Genomic DNA, 15,649 nt, shown 5'->3' with positions numbered 1-15,649 from the left:
CTCTCAATTTGAAAGTTTTATTCTAAAATTGAAAAATGCAGTTTTAAAAATATTATCCAAACTTTGCTTTTCACAGTCTCTTATTAAAGAGAGTGAATAGCTTTTTCCTCAGAGCCAGTGTGAAAAAAAATACTAAGGAAGTATTATGACTGGATCACCAGTCAACTCAGCAGTTTTGGCCAATGCTATAGTTAGCTTGGTCTAGATGTATTCACTTTGGACTGAGAAATAACTACTAGAAGTAGTTGTTCTTGTTGTTATATGCCATCAAGTCACCTGCAACTCATAGCAACCCTGTCCAGAGCCAGTCTTACTGATTCTGACATATCAACCCCCATTGCCCCAGTCACTGTATCAATCCACCTCATCTGGGGTCTTCCTCTCCTGCACTGTCCCTCCACCCTTCCAAGCATGATGTCCTTCTCCAAGGACCAGTTCCTCCTGTTCATGTGTCCAGAGTATGTGTGATGGAGCCTCAAAATCCTAGCCTCCAAGGAGGAATTTGGTTTCACCCTTTCCAAGACAGATCTATTTGTTTTCTTGTCAGTCCATGGTATAAGTAGAGATACAAGAATTATCTAAAAATAGGCAAATTTTAATGAAAATATCTAGTGTTTGGCATATGAAGGTGTCATTTTCGTGGAAAGAAATAAGACTTGGCAAAAATAACTTAATGTTCATTTTTTTCCTATTTATTTTTCTCCGTTTTCATGACTAGATTATGAAGTCCTTAAAGGCAGTGACTACATGTTAAAACAAAGGTCAAGTGTGCATGTGTATGTACGCATTTGACTGACATGGGTTGAGAACCACACTTAACATTTTAACTGTATTCGGTACCATACACACCTATTCTATCCTTGTAGTGTTTGGAACTTTAAACATCCAACTTTCATAACTATATTTAAACACTGAAAAGTAAGTAAAAATATTTTATGAACTCAATTCTAGAAAGACAAAGCCAACAGAAATAATATTTACATAAATTATCATTTTAATACTACGAGTTTTTCCACAAAAGTGGCATTGAATTTAATCAACAGAATCTTAGTTACCAAGTGGTATGATGAGTCTCTTTAAAGATTCTGTTTATCTTTTCAAAGATCCTTGATGGCTAGTTGAGTAGATTAATTTGTATTTCAAAACAGTTTGTGCTTTTGTGTTCCTGATGTTGTCTCTCTATGTTCATTCTTGGCTCCATGACACTTGCGAAGGTTTAGATTCTCCTGTTTCTTCTTTATTTGCTTCCTGCTAGAAGGTAAACAGTCAAGACTGCTCATTTGTTTTATATCACCCTCATCCCATACTTCTCTACTGGCTTTGTTTGTAATTTGTTCATCTGGACACTGATACTTGTTTTTTCTGTGCCCAGCTGCTCTATTTCTCCTGGCTCCAGGAAATGTGGTTCTGAGCTGCATCTTCTGTTCACTTGGGAACTTGTGTCTCTCAGGATGTAGATACGTGAGACTGTCACAGCTTCCAGCATGAGAAGAATCCTCATCTGAAAGACATTTGGATCTCACCCTATCAGCAAGCTTCAAGTTTTTTATCATGTTGAAAGAAGTCCACTCATGGTTTAATTCATAACCGTATGTATTCTTTTCTTTTGAAGGCTTGTGACATTGATTCTGGGAAAAATGTTCACCATTGTAACTTCTTCTCAAACAGAAATTGCTAGATTCCCTGCTGAGAGATCTCTCTCTGTATCTGCTGCTGCAGGATTTTGATCTCTGAGTGGTGACCTTTGACCTTTTCTTGATTGATCTGCTCCAACGGGAGCCAGTTTCTGCACATTGAGAGGACTCCTTGCATGTCATCCTCTTCTTCCTGAAGGCATTTCGCTTTCTATTCTCTCTCTTAGGAGAAAGAGCAATTTCTGAAATGCAGCTCCAAGAAGGATCTCTCTTTCTGGCATTGCAAATAATGAAAGCTCTTCCTCGGGGCAATCTTTCAAAAATCTTTGGTGAAGAATCTAAATATTTGGTTTTTTCTACTTCTTTTTTTTTTAAATCCACCTGCTGGTCAGGGCTCAAATCTCTTTTTTCTCTTAAACTGCATTTGCATGGTTGATCCTTGTTAAAACGTACAGGGCTCCCTGAAGTATTTGTCTCATTTTTTCCAGGATTCTGGTCTTGATCAGGAGACGGTTTCCTCTCTTCTGCCATCCTTTCTTGAATGTGGGCTTTGCAATTCATTAAACCTGTTCCCCTTTCCACCGGTGATGCCCAATTCAGATTAGAATTGGTTGGAAGTGTGCTTTTATGATCAGCTGGTTCTAGTTTGTCTTTCATCCTTGCATAAGTTTTGACTGAAGTTTTATGATTGACTGACTTGACTTCAGATTTCTTGGAGAAAGAGCTACAGTTTGGAAATGGTTTTAAGGTTGACAGTTGTTTCTCTTCATTATTCCTCTGACTTGGGGTGTTTTTTGATGGCCTCGTGTTGTGGTGAGATACAAGTTGAGCCTGATCTTCAGGGAAAGGTAAAACAGAAGCTGATGTAACGGATTTGTTTTTCATCCATGGTGAAGGAGTAGAACAATTATAAATGGCCAGCTGGTCATAGGTCTCCACATTGAAAGGTGAATGAACGAAACTTATAAACTCGTGAAGGAAATGGTGGCTGTGCTGTAGGAGGTAAGGTTCCAGAAGGGCAATGAAGGCCTCACTGTCCAGATCATATTCTGTCATGTGTTGGAGAATGGTGGTCAGGATTTTCTTTACTGTGTAGCCATAATCTCCACAAACAGCAGTTAGTTCTCTTTTCAACCATGGGATTAGCCGGTGCAAGGAACTTGGGTTTCTCTTGAAATGATTAGCTGACAAGTGCTTTTCCATTCTGTGGCCTTGAACATGTGATACCCAAATTCCAGAATAATACAGAGCTCTTCTGAACTTTATAACAACTTGATCTTTAAAGTGTCCCAGGGAAGTGGAAGTTGGTGGGGGTTTTTTATTATCTCCAAACTCCCTCAACAGCTCTTGGATAGTGAGCTCTTTCAATGGTTTTGTTTTTTCTGAAATATCCTCAGCAGTCATTCCAAGAGGATTCTTTTGAGATGACTCTGAAGAACTTTCCTCCTCTGAAGGCAGAAATACTTCCACGATAGCATTCTCTGGCTGAGTGGAGCAACATGGAGTTGAAGAACGCTGATGCATAAATGAAGGTGGATATTTCTCTTTTGGTCTTAAACATAAAGTGTCATTACCATTTTTGTTCCAATAAGGGTTATAATCACACTCACAATAAATACTCTCCAGACAAGTAGGACACTCACAGTCAAAGGAAGAGTCTAACGACATTGCCCTGAAATGCTTATATTCCACAGTTGTAAGAAAAAAATGGTTCAAACCATTTCCTCATTTTCCACAGAAAATGCACTAAAAATAGTCCAAGATTTCTGTAATGCGTTGTTTCTTTATAAATGCTAGACCAAAAGTAAGCAAGGAATGATTCTTTCAAGTTAATAATAAAGTGCTCAATAAAACCCAGTAGAGATCAGGCGGTGGAAATAAAGGTGCATTCATGTTTTCTTTCTTGCTCAGTCGTCGTAAACTCTGAAAAGCAAAACGGAAATGAAAATTAAAGTTTAGAGCATACTCTTTGTAATATAATTCTAACTCTGGAGCTACAATCTCGATACACGAATGTATTTGCTTATTAAATATGATTAGCTTATTTACTTATAAATAAGTATTTCTTAATTTTGTAATAATAAAAACATCAAAATTAGGGTGGGATTTGGGGGTGTGCGGTGGCGGGGGGGCTTGTGTACCAATGAAGGAGGTTTTCTTTTGCTTTTCAAGGAGAGGAGCGAACGGGGGTTGGGAGTGGGGTGGGTGGGGAGAAAAGTGCAACAGTGAATGAATGGAATTCCAAAATCTCTGTAGATAGTCATTGAAATTAAAAAAAAAAGAAAGAAAAAAAAAAGGAAAAAACCCATCAATATTAATATCCATCAACAGGGAGATCGTTAAATAAGTTATGGCTTATCTAGAGAACATAATATTTTTTCTCTTTCTTATGATTTGAGCAAAAGTCTATTGCTTTTCCAATATTCAACTTAGCCAAAAATTTATATACATTTTCTTTACAATATTAATGAAAATATTCACAATATGACCACATTATTTTAACTTTCTCCTTTTAATCCTCATTTGCATAGTTATTATTTTGTGCCATGGAATCAGAACCAACTCATAGCTAGCCCTCCAGTGTGTTTCAGAGGCTGTAAATCACATAGAAGATTGTACATCCTTGTGGAACATTTGATGAACTCGGTCGGACCTTGCCACTGTGGGATTGTAGTGCAACTTCTTACCACTAGGCCACCAGCGCTTCCTCATTTCCATTAAGCTTTCCGTTCTACTCCTTCCTGTCTTCTGAGTTTTATGCCTGAGGAAATGCTGCACTTTTGTCCTAATATTGTTTATTATATGACTGTCTTGGTGTTATTGCTCACAGTATAGGCCTATTCTTCTGTTCCAAGTTCAAAGAATAACTGAGGGTCATAGTCTTGGAAATTTCACCAATAAGTCTGGGAATTTTTAGTTTTGCATTTTCTCCTATGTTTGTCTAATATATCTAGGACCTTGAAGTGGCCACTAGTGGTAGCTGAACATCATCTAGTTTGGCTGGTCTCAAAGTCCTGGGAGCTGAGGTTCATGTGGTCCATTAGACCTCTGCTCTCCTTGTCAGTACTCTACTTTTCTTACCTCCTTGTTTCAGAGAAGGAAAGACTAATAGATATACCTTGTATGGCAGCTCTTAAACATTTAAGACCCCCACTTAACACTTGGAAAAGTAGGGTACAGAACATTTTTTGTATATTCTCTTATGCCAATGGACTTTGATTTCATTCTAGACTATGGTTCTGAGAATCACAGAAACTAGTAAATCATTCCTTCATGATAATTGGTCATGATGAAGTAATTTACATAACTGTGTTCCCTATTGACTCTTCTATATACATTAATAGGGAGCTCTGGTGGCATAGTGGCAAGAAGGTAGGCTGCAATCTTGAAGGCATGCAGTTTGAATCCCACCAGCTGTTATGCAGGAGAAGGTTGAGCAATCTCTTCCCATGTGATTAACTGACACTGAAAAACTGCCAGAGGCTCAGCTATGAGTTGGTTCCCACTCAACGGTACCCAACAATAACGTATACATTTTTATATTAATAACAAATACTAGTATACGAAGCTCTGGTGGCCAGGTGGAAAGAAGTTGTGCTGCATTCCTGATGGCACTAGGTTTGAATCCACCAGCTACTTTAGGGCAATCTCCTCTTATGTGATTAACTGCCTCTGAAAACCCACTGGAGGGTCAGTTGGGGTTGGTTATAACCTGCTGGTGCACAACAATAAGAAGAGGTATAAATACAGAAATTATTTATATTATGTAATATTATTCCAGTCCGTTATGCTTGGAAGGATAACTTGAAGAATTGTGTTGCATTCATTCATAGTAAAAGAGACTATTTCAAAATCTGTACTACACTACAGTGCTGTGAATAATAGGATACTATTTATATGTATACAAGGAAAATCTGTCAATACAATTATTATTTAAGTATATGCACCAACAACCAAAGTAAAAAATTAAGAAATTGAGGAATTCTATCAGCTTCTGCAGGATGAATTTGACCCCATATGTGATAAAGAAACATAAGTAACAATTAATGACTAGAATGCAGAAGTTGGAAACAAAGAAGGATTGATAGTAGAAATGTACAGTCCTGGTGACAGAAATTAGGTCTGAGGTTGAACAATTAAATTCTGCAGTGTCATTTATCTGTTCATTGAAAACATCTTTTTCAAAAAATACAACCAGTGACTGTAGTCATGGACCTACCCTGGCAAAATGCACAAGAATCAGATTAACTACATTTGTTGAAAGAATCACTGGGGAAGCTCACTGTCAGCAGCTAAAATCAGAGCAAGAAGTGAATGTAGAGCAGACTATCAATTATTCATATACAAGTTTAAATTAAAGCTGAAGTGAATGAAAACAAGTCCATAAAAACCTAACTAAGTCCCTGAATCAATCCCACCTGAATTTAATAAATCATCTCAGAATAGATTTGAGGTAAGGATTGTATAACAATGAAGAAAATTTTCTTTTACTTTTCAAAGAGAAGAGCAAACTGGGAGGAAGGTTGGGCAGGGAGAAAAGTGCAACAATGAATGAATGGAAATCCAAAGTCTCTGTAAACTTTCATTAAAATTAATAAAAATAAAAAGAACAGATTTGAGGCACTTGACTCTAATGATCGAAGACAAGATGAACTGTGGGATGATGTCAAGACTATTGTCCATGCAAACAAAAAAAAAATCATTACAAACACAAAGGAGAAAGAAAAGACCAGAAGAGAGTCTAAAAATTGCTAGACTGACAAGAAGCCAAACTGAAAGGGATACGTGCTGAAGTAAAGATCAAAGGACAGGTTGAAAAAACAAAGTAAAACAATGAAATGTGCAAAAAAGCAAGAGTCAGAAAATAAAAAAGAAAAGCATACAATTGGCATTTCTCAAGTGGAAAGAACTGAAAAACAAATTCAAGCCCAAAATAGAAATTTTGAAGGATACTATGGTTAAAATCTTGGTAGATCCTGGTAGCATCAAAGGAAGGTAGAGGGAATATATAGAGTCACTACACCAAAAAGATTGACATGGAACCATTCCAGGATCCAACTAAATGTAAAAACTTTCACATAATATCATGAAAGTCACATGCAAGCAAAACCTTGCTGAAGGTCATCCAGAGATGGGTGGAACGAACTATCCTCGGAAGAGAATGAACTGCCAGATAAACATTTAAATTGCATTTAGAAGAGGTCATGACATGATGGAACATCATTAATGACGTAAGACAGATCTTGGTTGTAAGAAGGGAATACCAGAAGGTTATGTATTTTTCCTTTATTGATTACATAAAGACATTTGATTGTGTGGATCATAACAAGTTGTGGATAAACTGAGAAGAATGGTAATCTCAAAACACTTACTTATTCTCATGTGAAACCTATACCTAGACCAGGAGGTCATTGTCTGAACAGAGCAGGGCAACACTGCATGGTTTAAAATCAATAAAGGTGCACATCTGAGCTGTATTTCTCTCTATACCTATTCAGTCTGTATGAAGAGCAAATAATCTGAGAAGCTGGATTCTGTGAAGATTTTAGCATCAGAATCTAAAGAAGGTGACCAACACCCTGAGGTATGCTGACACAACTTTGCCAAAAGCTGAGATGCTTATTGCAGAAGGTCAGAGACTACAGCCTTCAATATAGATTAGAGTGACAATTTTGAAAAATACTATATAATATGGCTGAATCGAGAGAGCATTATGTTGAGTGAACTAACTCATTCTCAGAAGGACAAATACTTCATAAGACTATCATTATAAATATAGAATAATAGTAAAATGTAGATAAATATTCAAAGGCAGAAGGATAGGGAGACAGGAAGGTAGAGAGTAGGGAAGAGAGGAGACCACTAGGGTAAGAGAGTATGGTAAACTGAGGGGTGGGAGTGAAAGAATTAGGAAAGAACCAATGGTGATCTAAAAAGATGGGGTAATAGTAGGCACAGACCAAAGGTGATTCATTTTATAAAACACAATGTACGTGAGTGATTGAAATAAAATATGAATTAATGTATAGTAATGTGTGAAACACAACGTGCATGAATGATACACAATGTATATGAACCCTGTGTGCATACCAGTATAAAATGAAAATAAAGTGAGAAAAATATGGATCATAACTCAATGTCAAGGAAACAAAAATCCTCACCTTTGGGACAATAGATAACATGATAATAGATGGAGGGAAGATTGAAGTGGTTAATGATTTTGTCTCTCAGGAGCCACAATAAATATCTTTGGCAACAGCAGTAAAGAAATTAAAAAAATGGGGAAGTCTGAGGTCAGGAACCTCTCAAAAGTGTGGAGGAGCAACAATGTCAGTTTAAAGACTAAGGTGCACCTAATCCAACTCATGGTCTTTTCAGTTGCTTTCTACGCATCTGAAAATTGATTAAAATTGACAGCAGAAAAATCGATACCTTTGAGTTATGGTCTTAGAGAAGAGTTCAATAGTCCATAGATTATTAAAAAAAAAATCCCAAATAAGTGTTGAAGAAAGTGGAGCCAGAGTGTTCCTTGGAGGAGATGATGATGAAACTTCTCACTATTCCGGGCATGTGGCTAGAAGAGCCTAGTCCTTGGAAAAGGACATCATACTTGGAATGGTCACTTTCGTGGGTCACCAAAAGAGGGGAAGACCCTCCACGAGATGGTGTGGCACAGTGGCTGGAGCCATGGTTTCATGTATAGCTGGGGTGGTGAGGACAGGGGAGGGTCCATGTCTGCTTGGTCGTAGGGAGCCTTGGTGGCCTAGTGGCTGCACTGCAATCTGGAAGGCACGTAGTTCCACCACGCCGTGAGAGAAGGATGGGCCATCTCCTCCCATGCGATTAAATAAACGCCTTTGAAAACACATCAGAGGGTCAGCTATGGGTCAGTTCTAATTTGATGAGAAACAACAATATGAGTAGTGGTAGACTCAATGGCACCTAACAAGAACACAACAATGTAATATATACAGTTGTCGTTTAGTAGCTTTAAGTCAAAACCTATTCGTAACTTACCCTCCAGTGTGTTTTCAGGGTTAGTAAACTTCATAGGAAGATAATCACCATCTTTCTCCTGCAGAGAAGCTGGTGAATTTCAACCACTTATGCTTGATTTGGCAACACAATTCCTTACCAATAAGCCACCAGAGCCCTGTGAGATATATATATATATATAGTTTGAATACATCATTTTTCACAAAAAAAGCCTTTCCAACTCATATATATATCGCACATAACAACAACATATATATATATATTTAAAACCTCTGTCATCAAGTTGATTCTAAGTCATAACGACCCTACAGAATTACCCCATAGAGTTTCTGAAGCAGTATATCTTTATAGAAGCAGATGGTCACATCTCTCACCTATGGACTGACTGCTAGGTTTGAGTCAGCCATTCAAAAATGCGATATAAATGTATATTTAAAGGCCAGATTCCTAAAATGTGTTATTGTTTTTAGAAATCATTATGTTCATATGGGAGGGCAATAGACTTTTGTAAAATCACTGGAAATATTGATTTCTGGGACTATTGTGAATTAGACATCCTGAAAAAATTGTGCCACTTCAAATAACAAAATAATACTGGCTCTACTCGTGAAAAGGAAGCCGTGGGGCATAGTGTTTAAAGCATTTGGCTGCTCACCAAAAGCTCAACAATTTGAAGCCACCTGTTGTTCAGATATAGCAGAAAGATAAAACAGTCTACTTGCATAAAAATTAGAGCTTTAGAAGCCCTACAGAGCAGTTCTCTTCTGTCTTATAGAGTTGAAATGAGTCAGAATGAACTTGACAGTGAGTTTATTTGGTATAGATACATAGATTTTTTTAAAAACAGCATTTCTAATTTGAGAAGAAAGTTAGCAAAATCTTTACAGGTTAAAAAAGAAAGAGAAGAAAATAAAAACACTGACATCATCAGCTGTCCATGTCTGGTCACAGTGAACTTTGATTCTGACAGTCTGAATTGGTAGCTGAAAGTGAACAGAATAGTCTCTGTGCAAAGTAGAAAGTCTAACAGGAAACCCTAGCTTACATCTATGTACTCAAATGCATGCATCATCACTGAATATGAGAAGAAGGGAGAGAAATCAGGCACCTAAGAATTGGCAGAAAATCCTAGCTTAAATTTTTTTTTTTTAATCAGGAATAAGTAAATGTATTAGCAGACCGTTCACACAACCTTGCTTTCCTGAGAGCCTCACAATGATCTTTATTTTTAGGTTGGCAGTGACCTTAGGCAAGCGAGAGAAGCAAACAAATTTTTCCAGAAGTAATGCAACTTAAACCCAGGCCTCAAAGACAAATGACCCCCAAAAATGAGTCTCAAAATTCTGAAATATCACTGACAAACAAGAAATTACTCACCATAATCAAAATCCCACAGAAATAATATGAAATAATCTGGTGCCTTGGAGACTCCAATTAGTGGAATTAACAAAGTAAAAAAAAAAGTTTGCTTGATGTACTCATATAGAGTATTTTGAAAGTATTTAAAGAAATCTATAAAATATGACAAGATGGATTTAAAACATATCCAAATGGAATTTCTAGAAATGAAAGGTATTGAAATCAAAAGTAGATAGATAATTCAAACAATGAAAATCAAACAATCAAAGGTATTGAAATTCAAAATTGAATGTGTGATTTAAACAACAGAAAAAGCATAGCTGAAGTGAGTGATTAGGTTATTGCCTTAAAGGCAAAAAGATGGCACTTTGAAGAGACGTTAGGAGACAATAAGAATTAAGTGAGAAGCTCTAAGAGGCTAGAGTATTATAGAGTATTAAGGAAAAGTAACATTCAAAGAGATATGCCTGAGAAAGTTTTAGAAGTTCTAAAACATATAAATCATAAGGTTCAGGTTTGTGTTGAATTCTAAGCACAATCAAGAAATCTATTACCAAAATGCATCAAAATGAAACTGCAGAACTCAGAGGACTAAAATGATTTTTCCAATTGTAATTACGGAAACCAAAAAATAGTTGACTGTATCTTTAAAGTGCTGAGAAAAGCATACTTTTCTCTTTAGAAATATGTATCCAATAAAAGCATATTTCACTACTTACGTCAAAATAAATGCATTCTGAAAGGAAATGAAGCCTAAAAGAGTTAAACACTCTCTAGTCTTCTCTGTAGACAATCTGTGAAGCAGCAACCCAGAACCAAAATTATTTGAGAAGGAAAATTAAAAAATCAACAGCACTGTTAGATCTAGTGAATGATTTTCTTTGTTATTCTTTAAACTTTTTATGTTGTTGTTAGGTACTTTAAAGTCAACTATGACTCCCAGTAACTCTAAACAGCAGCTCGAAACTTTGTCCTATCTTGTGCCAATCTCACTATTTCTGCTATGTTCAAGCTCATTGTTGTATTTACCATGCCCACACATCTCCTTTAGGATCTTCTCTCAATTACTGTTTTGCAAGACTAGTACCTCCGGACCACATGCCTAAAGTTTCACCACCCTTACCTCTTAAGAAAACCCTAGCCATTCTTCAACCAAAACAGATTTGTTTGCTCTTTGGGTAGTCCACGTAATATTCAATATTTTTCTCCAATATCTCAAATCCAAGACATCAGTTCTTCAGTCTTCCTTATTCATTATCCAACTTTCACATGCTGTTTAATTAAAACTTAATTCCCAATATGTAAACATAATTACAGAATATTTCATATGCATAGTTAAATTCTTGATGTATATAAATATATATTTTAATATTATAATATGTATGGTCAGGAGACTGGTGTCAGGGCAGAGAGGAAAAAGAGAGCACTTGTAGTTTCTCACTTTTGCCCTTAGCAATTGTTTAAAACATTATTTTTTAATTATAGTAATTTATTTACAAAATTCAAGTATATTGTTTCTCACACCAGTTCCTTCCCATTTCCCTAACTGCCCCCCATTAAATTGTATGACCCCATGATTAATTCCCTCCTTCATCCTCACCCTCTGCTCCTACCCTCACCCTTCCCTTGGATCCTCATGCTCATTCTTCAATAATGGTTTTATGCAGTATTCCACTGCTTGGAATACTCCTCGAGAAAATGAGAACTGAGACCAAGAGACTTAACACCAATATTTATAGCAGCATTATTCACCGTTGCAAGAAGATGGAAACAGCTCAGATGTCCAACCACAATCAAATGGATCGAGAAACTATGGTACTATCGCACAATGGAATACTATGCAGCACACAGGAATAATAATTTTGTAAATTATTATCTAACTTGGGAGGGACTGGAGAACATTATGCTGAGTGAACTAACTCAGTCCCATGTTTAAAATTTTAAATAGTAGACATATATTTGTTCTAATTTTAAAAAACACACACTAGAAAAAACAAACCAATATAAAATTTATAAATTCAAATAAATACCGTTTGGAATCTTAGGCTACTCATTTTGATCATTCCATGATATTTTGTGCTTTGATTAAAATTTCTCAGTATTCAATGAATATTTTTACTCTAATATGACATTTTATTAATTATTCTTGATAGTTTTGAACAATGAAATATTTAATTTCTAAAACTCATAGAATCTTAAACTAGGAAATCATTTCAAGTATAACTTCATCTACTGATCTTCAAGACTTTTGAAGGTAAAGGGCTCTTTTAAGAAGGCTCATACAGAATTTGTCCTTTTGTGACTGAGATATTTCACTCAGCATAATGTCCTCTAGGGTCACCCATGTAATGTTTTACAAGTTCATTGTTTTTCAGTGCTGTATAGTATTCCATTGTTGAATATACCATAGTTTTTCTAGCTATTCATTTGTTAATGGACACATGGGTTGCTTCCATCTCTGCTATTGTGAAAAATGCAGCAATAAACATGAATGTGCATTTATCTATTTGGATAGTAACACTAATTTTTTTTTAAGTTATATTCCTGGTAGTGGAATTACTAAGTCAAAATGTATTTCTATTTCCAACATTTTGAGAAAGCACCAGACTGCCTTTCATTGTGGTTGCACCATTTTACACTTTTACCAGCAGTGCATAAGTGTTCCAAATGTCTCCACAACTTTGCCAGCATTTGTTGTTTGCTGCTCTTGAAATTTGCTGTTGTTGCTGAGGTGAGATATTTCATAGTTATTTGTATCTCTCTGATATCTAGGTATTTTGAGCAATTCTTTATGTGTTTGTTTACCATCTGAATGTCTTCTTTGGTGAAGTGTCTATTTATATCCTGTTCTCATCTTGCAAGTGAATTGTTTACCATTTTCTTGTTGAGGTGCTCAAATATTCTATACATTTGGATGAGTCTCTTATCAGATATTAGTCATTAGCGAATATTTTTCCCCAGTCTGTAACTTTCCATTTACCCTGTTGGAGAATTTTTTTGATGTGCATAGGGATTTGATTCTTAGAAGGTCCCATTCACTTATTTTATTTTCTCTTGGTTGTAGGGTTTTTATTAGGCTTCAAAGATTGTTCATAATGTGGAGTAGGGCTTCTTGAGTTCTAACAACTCAGTCACAAAAGGACAAATACTGCATATAAAGCAGGATTGGCAAGGGGGATTGGGAGGATAATAGGAAAGAGTTGGTAGCTACAGCTATTCTGCATTGGAATAGATGAAAGAAAGAACTGTTTAAAAGGAATATATGATTAGGCATTATACACATAACAACAGTCCAGAATAAGAGGTGTATTGCAAAGTGGACTAGAGGAAGAGGAGGGAGGAAAATTTGCAGCAACGAATGAATGAAAAATCCTATTTATCTGTCAACTTTGTTTAACATCACAATTAAAATAAAAAAAGCTGAACAAAGACATTCCATATGGCCCAGCTATTCCACTACTTGGCATATATCCCGAGAAAATGAGAACTGAGCCACAAATGGAGACATGTACACCAATCTTCATAGCCACAATATTCACCATTTCAAGAACATAGTAACAGCCCAAATGTCTATCCACAATCTAGTATTTGAGAAGTTATGGTACATACATATGATGGAATACTACACAGCACACAGGAGCAATGATTTTGCACATCACAGCCTAACTTGGGAGGAACTGAAGAGAATTATGCTAAGTAACTCAATCCCCTGAGAACAGATACTGTATAAGACCGTTATTGTAGAAATAACTAGTAAAACTAGTAAAAAATAACTAGTGAAGGGGTGAGGATGAGGGGGTATAATCATGTGGTCTCACAATTTGATGAGTGGAGGGAGGAGTGGGTTAAGGAAATGGGAAAGATCTGGTGTGAAAAACAATGTATACCGAATTTGTAAGTAAAACAGAATAAAATTAAAAAGTTTAAAAATATTTTTAAAAAAATTAAATGCATTCTGCTAAGTAACTAGTCTCATAATAATAAATACTGCATAAGACTATTATCATTATAAAAGTGGAAGGATAATAATAAGATGTGGATAAAAATCCAATAGAAGAAGAGAAGGAGAGCAGGAGGGCAGGGTGGGGTGGGGGAGTGGAGGAAACCCCTAGGATAACAGAATTTGGTGAGTGGACTGGGGTGAAGGAATTAGGAAAGTTCTAATGGAACCTGAAAAGATGGGGTAATAGTAGGCATAGATTAATGATGATTAATTATATAAAATACAATGTACATGAGTGATCATTTGATGCAATGTGAATGTAGGCATGTATGAAATCCAATGTACACGAATAATACACCGTGCATATGCATTTTGCATACAAACCAATATAAAATAAAAATAAAGTGGATAGAAAGAAAGGCATCTATAAAAGTGTAACATGTTACATATCACGCTTTTCTATCATAAACTTCCTTCTTTCCTAGCACTGCCAATCCCATGGCTTTCAAGGTTATTCCACTCAATCTCACAGGCCATTGTGGAGTTTAGTTTAAAGTGACTGCTTATTCCATGTTTAACTGCTAAAGAAATCCCTTATTTCAGTCACATGACAGATTATAATCTAATTTATAACCCATTTTCACTGGCTCAGCTCTCATATGATACCACTCACTCCATTCATTTCATTAAGGCTGCTAGTATAAGCTTACCAGAGCTTTTCCTTTTCTCCAGCTACAGCTTTCATCACGGAACTTCAAAATAATAGCTGTAACTGTGCCGTTGCTTACATTCTCCATCCAAACCGAACCAGTTGTCATCAAGTGTTTCTGACTCACAATGATTCCCTTCCATTTGACTATAAAGACTGTTTGTACGTGACAATAATTCCCACAGGCCCCATCTTCCAGCACAGGTATCTAAGTGTGCGCTCTAGAATTGGCTCAACTGCCATCCATGTCTCATCAAACAGCAGGGAGATCTATGGAGTCAAGGTTTCATGCTACTTGGAATTATGTTCTCCTTATGATGATCATGTCCCTGGTTCCTACGACTCCTAAATTTCCTACTTGGAAAGGCCTTTGACTGATTTGTCAACTTCCTCTGTGTTCACTCTCAAAGGTCAGAGTACACAAAGTACTCAAAGGATGCATATAAGATGAGTAGAGGAGATGGAATGCATGAGACTACACAGTGCCAGATGTCAGAGAAAGGAGATGAAGGGGTCCTCAATTTGTTCTCTCACTCAAACCCTTACAAATTTTAGGAGCAAAAAGAATCTCATGACGTTCATGTTATGTATCATTTGGTGTCTTTTTACATACTTAGAAAGTACATTTTAAAGTGTATGAGTATATATGTATATTAATATCTCATTCCAGTTAATATCAGATCATCAAATTAAAATAAGCCTGAATCTCAAAATCTTTCCAAATTGTACAGTTTCCAGTAAAAATATATCCGAACTATTTGCTTAAATTTTATTACTTCTTTTACAGTCTTAAGCCAGCCTTTTCAGAAGCAAGGTTCTACCAAGTTTTCGTTTATCTTGAAAAGCAAAAAAAAAAAAAACCAAAAAAAACAAACCCAACCACCAGTTAGCAAATTTACCTCCCAGAGGACGTGAAAGTGTCCACATGAACTTGAACCTCACCAAAAGATTAATTCAGTTATGGAGGGTCACTTCTGTTGTTTGTTTGTTTGTTTGTTACCATAGAGA

At 36.2% G+C, this 15,649-nt stretch overlaps 1 pseudogene; it reads right to left on the bottom strand.

Moving 5' to 3' along the window:
* Nucleotides 1-1,139: 1,139 nt before the first annotated feature.
* LOC102873900 lies at nucleotides 1,140-3,302 on the bottom strand (annotated as a pseudogene).
* Nucleotides 3,303-15,649: the final 12,347 nt, after the last annotated feature.

This window comes from Elephantulus edwardii, unplaced genomic scaffold, assembly GCF_000299155.1.
Source record: "Elephantulus edwardii isolate Elephantulus edwardi_28Jun2011 unplaced genomic scaffold, EleEdw1.0 scaffold00052, whole genome shotgun sequence".
Lineage (NCBI taxonomy): Eukaryota > Metazoa > Chordata > Mammalia > Macroscelidea > Macroscelididae > Elephantulus > Elephantulus edwardii.
This window is presented reverse-complemented; position numbering and strand designations above follow the sequence as displayed.